This window comes from Acomys minous (assembly GCF_964271855.1).
Source record: "Acomys minous genome assembly, chromosome: 13".
NCBI classification, from domain to species: Eukaryota; Metazoa; Chordata; class Mammalia; order Rodentia; family Muridae; genus Acomys; species Acomys minous.
In genome coordinates this window covers 8,421,131-8,427,138 of record NC_140495.1, presented here as the reverse complement: position 1 = coordinate 8,427,138, position 6,008 = coordinate 8,421,131, and positions in this window count along the sequence as shown.

Here is a 6,008-nt window from a genome sequence, read left to right as displayed (position 1 = left end):
ATCTGTGAGAGAGCACATGACGTTTTGCTGGAAGCTGTCTCAGGCAAGGGGCGTGGCTTTTGCCAGCTGCAAAACATCCTTGTGTGGACTCTGCGAGGGGAGACTAGAAGCCCACAGACAGCGAGACAATGCTTTTGCTTCTGTGTTGCTACCCTTTGCAATGCTCACATTACTTTCCTGGTCTTTGCTTTCCTGCACTTCAGTCTGGAGAGAGAGAGAGAGAGAGAGAGAGAGAGAGAGAGACTCCAGAGGATTTCTTTCTCGTGGTGCCCTGGCAGTCTTGCTGCTTCTGCTGACTTTTGCTGATTCGGCGGAGTCTTGCTGTTTCTTCCGAGCTGTGCCTCTGCTGCTGTTGCGTGCTGTTTGCTGCTCTGCTGATGTCCTGACAGCAAAGACTGAACTCACCCCAAGGAACTACGTCTAAAGAGGTTCATCACCTCCTTTTCTGTTAACCTTCTTTCTCCCCTACCTCTGGCCAGTGGGTTGGAAGAGAGGTAGAAGTGCTTAAGAACCCCAAATAAAGTAGGTTTTTGAAAAAAATCTAAGCCTACAGACTTACGCTTTGAAGGTAGAATAAAACTATGATTTTTGAGAAATAATATAGTGAGCCAGTTGGATGGTATTACCAAGACATCAAGGCTTTTTCCTGTGTGTCCTCAGAACATCATATTATCCAGTGTCACAAGAAAACAAAGCTATGGGCTCCTTGAACATCACCAAGGCCTTCTTGGATGGTATTGAATTTTCTAATTGATTACTCATGGTTTCTTTTATAGAACTCTCCAGTAGCTGCTCAGAGTTCTGGGAGTGTCTCTAAAATCCCATTGACATTTTTGAATGTCATCTATTTTGTCTCTTTGTTGACTGCAGTCCCCACTCTCAAAGGAGTAGATCCTGAGTGTTTAATTTCCCCACAGAAGTAATATGTTCCATTGTCATTGCTGATTTCTCAATTTTGTGTTATGATAAGAGCCAATATTATTATAAACTCAAAACATCTAAAAGGCCAATTAGTTATTGCTTCTTACCTAGGGAAAATTCTAGGACCACCTGAATATATGAAATATATTTCTTTTTTTTCCTTCTTCTTCTTCCTTCCTTCCTTTTGTTCTTTCTTCATGTCTTTCTTTTGTTCTCTCCTTTTCTTCCTTCCTTCCTTTCTTCCTTCCTCCCTTCTTTCTTTCCTGTTGTTTTCTGTTTTGTTTTTGAGGCGGGGTCCCACTATATAGCTCAGGCTATCTTCAAAGTCATCGTGCTGTCCTTCTGCCTTGGCTTCCCCACTGCTAGGATTACAGATATAAACCACTATATCCGGCTAACATGTGTAGTTCTTTTTGGTTTTGCTTTGCTTTTAAGACTGGGTCTCATAGTCCAGGCTGGCCTCGAACTCTCTATGTAGCTGACGATGAAGTTGGATTTCTGATCCTCTTGCTTTCACCTTTAGAATGCTGGACCAACTAAATTACAGCAGCACAAGTGGGGACTCCCTCAGCAGACTTCCTCTTGTGTTCTTCAGAGTTAGCACTGAACCCGGTGATACCCCATATTTGAGATCACAGGGATGGTTTAGAGCAATTGGGATTCACTAGACTAGTCCTGCTGTGTCTGAAATGAAGGTGAGCTCCTTTTACAACCTTCTCCTCTGAGAACCAGAAAGCAAACAGACAGCACATTTAAATGAGGACAATTCAAGGATTTACAAAGGGACTCATTATAGAGACAGTCAGGGGACCTAGGTAGCCACAAGGGATGGTCACAAAAGCACAGGCTGCCAATGTCCCTGGACCAATGGAATCAGGTGAAGGACAGCCTACAAGGTCAAAGGATTCCCAGGAGTGCCTCCCACACTTTTTAAGAGCTCCCATTTCTTGTCAAGGAGCCAAGTAAGGTCAGGGTGATCCCAAAGAGAACCCCTGGAGAGCGTCCATCCTCCAGCCTAGATAGACCCTTGCTGACCAAATGTTATCAGTGACAAACTGGGAACAGGCGACAGCCTACAAATTAAGCAGCATGTGGGGAAGGGAGCAAAGTAGAGAAAGATGGAGAAGAACTCTCAGGGAGCAAGCAGAGGAGACAAGGCATGCCTCTAACATAAAATCCTGTTCCCAGGGAGAAAGATGCCATGCACACCATGCACACATGACAGAGTCTAGCTCCTCACTTACTCAAAAAAAAAAAAAAAAAAAAAAAAAAAAAAAGCCCAAAGGGCACAACACAGTCTTTTACAATTGACATTCGCTTTTCAAAAAGTACCAGTCACATCACACTTAATCCAGTATGTTCAAACAGCTATCTCTTCAACAGGTATGTTTAAAACATTAGTGAGGTATTTTACATATTCTTGTAGTGCCCTGTGGGGATCTAGGATCACAGGCACATCTCAGGTGTGTAGGGGCCACGTGCTGCTTGTGGTTTGAGTGTGGGCAAACAGCTTCACTGTCTTACTGGCCAGTTAGGGCCACCCCACCCACCCCCATGCCCCCATGTGGATAGCTGCTTCCTTCACCTTTAATTGTAGAATCTATCCTTTTGATGGAACACCAAGTAAGTGAGCTCCAGGGTTAGGGTGACAGAGAGGATGCAGGGACTTCCCTAATGGTCATAGGGTGGGACTTTGCTCTCCTGTTCCCTCAAGGTGTAGCTTCAAGGTAATGTCATATAAAGTTCTTATCAATTAATAATATTGCTTTTCAAAATTTCACCACTCAGCAGCAGTACGTGTCTTGATGAGCAAGCACATCACTCAGTCTGGCTGTTACAGCTGACTGGGCTCCACTTAGCATGCTACCACGAGATGAAACCACCGATAAAGATGTGGCTGGAGAGCTTCCATGGGCCTGTTCTTAAGTGCAGAGGTGGTTACGGAAGCCATAAAGTAAGCAAGCTGACCAGTCATGGTCCTGGCAGGGAAGTCACGTGTGTGTGTGTGTGTGTGTGTGTGTGTGTGTGTGTGTGTGTGTGTATGTGTATGTATGTGTGAGTGTGTGTGTGTATGTGTGTGTGAGTGTGCGTGTATGTATGTGTGTGTGTTGTGTGTGTGCATGTGGGTATGTGTGTGTGAGTGTGTGTGTATGTGTGTGTGAGTGTGTGTGTGTTTGCAGACCAGAGGTTGATATCCCCTTCAATCACTTTCTACCTTATTTCCTCAAACAGGGTCTTACACTTCGCCTGAAGTTCACTGGTTAGCTGCTCTGACTGGTTCTCCACCTTCCGAAGCCTTGAGACTTCAAGTGTGCACCGTCACACCTGGCTTTTGACAAGGGAGACAGGAATTCAAACTCATTCCTCATGCCCACATAGCAAGCACTTCACTAACTGGGCCATCTCTCCACTCCCAAGATTTAAATGTTCATTCTTAGTCTTGAAATTGAGTTTTATGCCTAGCCGTCCTTCATTGCCATGGCGTTCCTCAGGAATGAACTGCGAACTCTAAGATGAAGTAAACTCCTTTGTCCCCTTAGTTGCTTTTGGTCATGGTGTTGGCAATACAATGAAAAAAAAAGATGAAATAAAGCCTCTTCTCCCCTTAGTTGATTTTGGTCATGGTGTTGGCAACACAAAGAAGCAAAAATACAAATAGGTTTGAAAGCCAATGCTTTGAAAAAAAGTTGTACAGAAAAAAAATCACAGATCAGTATGTGTGAGTGGGGTATGTGACTCCCAGGCTAGACCCCAGTTTCTCCATTCTGGTTGCCATCCTTTGAACACAGATGGCTAGCAGTATCTGATCTTACCACCAATTACTTTCCAACCATCTCCTGTGCTATGTGCTTAAGGTAAACTGTAAAACCACTGCTGAGCCCTTCCAAAGTGTGTGTGTGTGTGTGTGTGTGTGTGTGTGTGTGTGTGTGTGGTGTGTGTGGTGTGTGTGTGGGGTGTGTGTGTGTGTGTGGTGTGTGTGTGTGTGGTGTGTGTGTGTGTGTGTGTGTGTGTGTGTGTGTGTGGTGTGTGTGTGTGTGTGTGGTGTGTGTGTGTGGTGTGTGTGTATGGTGTGTGGTGTGTGTGTGTGGTATGTGTGTGTGTGGTGTGTGTGTGGTGAGTGTGTGTGGTGTGTGTGTGTGTGGTGTGTGTGTGGTGTGTGTGGTGTGTGTGGTGTGTGTATGTGTATGGTGTGTGTGTATGCGAGGTGTGTGTGGTGTGTGTGTGGTATGTGTGTGTGTGGTGTGTGTGTGGTGTGTGTGTGGTGTGTGTGTGTGGTGTGTGTGTGTGGTGTGTGTGTGTATGTGGTATGTGTGGTGTGTGTGGTGTGTGTGTGTGGTGTGTGTATGTGTGTGTGGTGTGTGTGTGTATGTGTGTGTGGTGTGTGTGTGTGTGGTGTGTGTGTGTGGTGTGTGTATGTGTGTGTGTGGTGTGTGTGGTGTGTGTGTGTGTGGTGTATGTGTGTGTGTGGTGTGTGTGTATGTGTGTGTGGTGTGTGGTGTGTGTGTGTGTGTGTGTGTGTGTGTGTGTGTGTGTGTGTGTGTGAGTACAGGTGCTTGTGGAGGTAAGAGATGTTGGAGTCCCTGAACATGGAGTTACCGGGTGTTGTGAGGCACCCAGTGTGGGCGCTGGGAATTTTGCATTTGCAATATGCAGTTCTGACCGCTGAGCCATCTCGATAGCCCGTGTTTCCGGTTTTGTGGTGTCAGTTTTGAAGCTGGCAATCTCTTTCATTGCCTTTACTAGATTATTTGTGAGTCCAGAACTGTTCTGTAAACCACACTTCTGAAAATCACACTATGAGGTAGATACTATTTTCTCTGTCCATGGAAGCCTCACTAACTTTCGTACTGCCCCAATACATGCCACAGATAGCATTTAGTCCCAAGCTAAACCAGGGCTTGGTTCCCACTAAACCTTTTTTGTGATTGTTAATCTTCACCTGGAGCTCACCCATCTAGGAGGCTCTGGTTGGGTCTGTAAGGGTGTCCGGAGGGATTTAGCTGGTTAGAGAAGGCCCACTCTGAATTCAGGCACCATCATCCCATGGGCTAGAGTCACAGACCAAGGGACAAGGATGAGTGTGCTGAGCATCGTCCCTGTCTGCCCCCTGACTGCAGGTGCAATGTAACCAGCTGCCTCACACTCTCACCACCATGCCTTCCACACGGTCTGATCGTGCCACTTCAGACTGTGAGCCAACTTTGAACTTCTGATTTGCCTGACTCTCCCTCCCAAGTTAAAGCAATCCTGGATATTGGATCAAGCCTTAGGTTCCGTACACGTGAAACAGTTACCTAGCAACTGAGCTGCATCTCAGGCCCTCCATTTTAAAATGGAGTTATCGAGTTTAAGTCCAGAAATTCTTAATTATGCTCCTGTCACCAATCTAATGTCCTTTCTTTACAGTGAAACTCCATATGTCAATAACAGGGTGGGTAACCACCTGAGAAAGACAGAGTCTTCCTAAAACCTTACCCTAACACATCCGACACTAAGTGGACATGGTACATCAGAAACAAGGTGTACAATGCTGCGCTTAACCACATCCGCTAGAGGATGTAGATGCAATACTCCATAAGAAAAGACACTAGGCTCCCAGTCAAAGCTGGATTTTTGTGTTAGGCTGAATTACCAGTGTAACTGCACATGTAGTTGTCACAGCATGCTTGAAGTGACATTAGCTGACGCTTCTTATGTCCACAGTCTGAGTTAAAAAGCTCCAAGGAGAATTCAACTTTAAACAGAACGCTTGTTGGAGGAATGACAAAGAAGTAAGAGTACCCACTGATTAAAATTACATTTACAGAGGGAACATGGCATAGATGAAACCTCGAGAGCTTGGAGGTATACACTGTAGAGTGAAATTACATCTGAAAAGCAGGTGAGAGTAATAGAGCTTTTTTTATTATGTTCCTTTGTTTCCTTCACTTCTGTGATGCCTCATCTTCATGTTTGTGTGGCTAGATTTAATATCAGTCATAGCTTTGTATCAACAGATATATATATATGAAACATATTTCTGGGTGGTTTGTGAGGATTCTTCTAGAGAGGTTTAACTCAGGGGGGCAGACCCATCCTGAATTTGA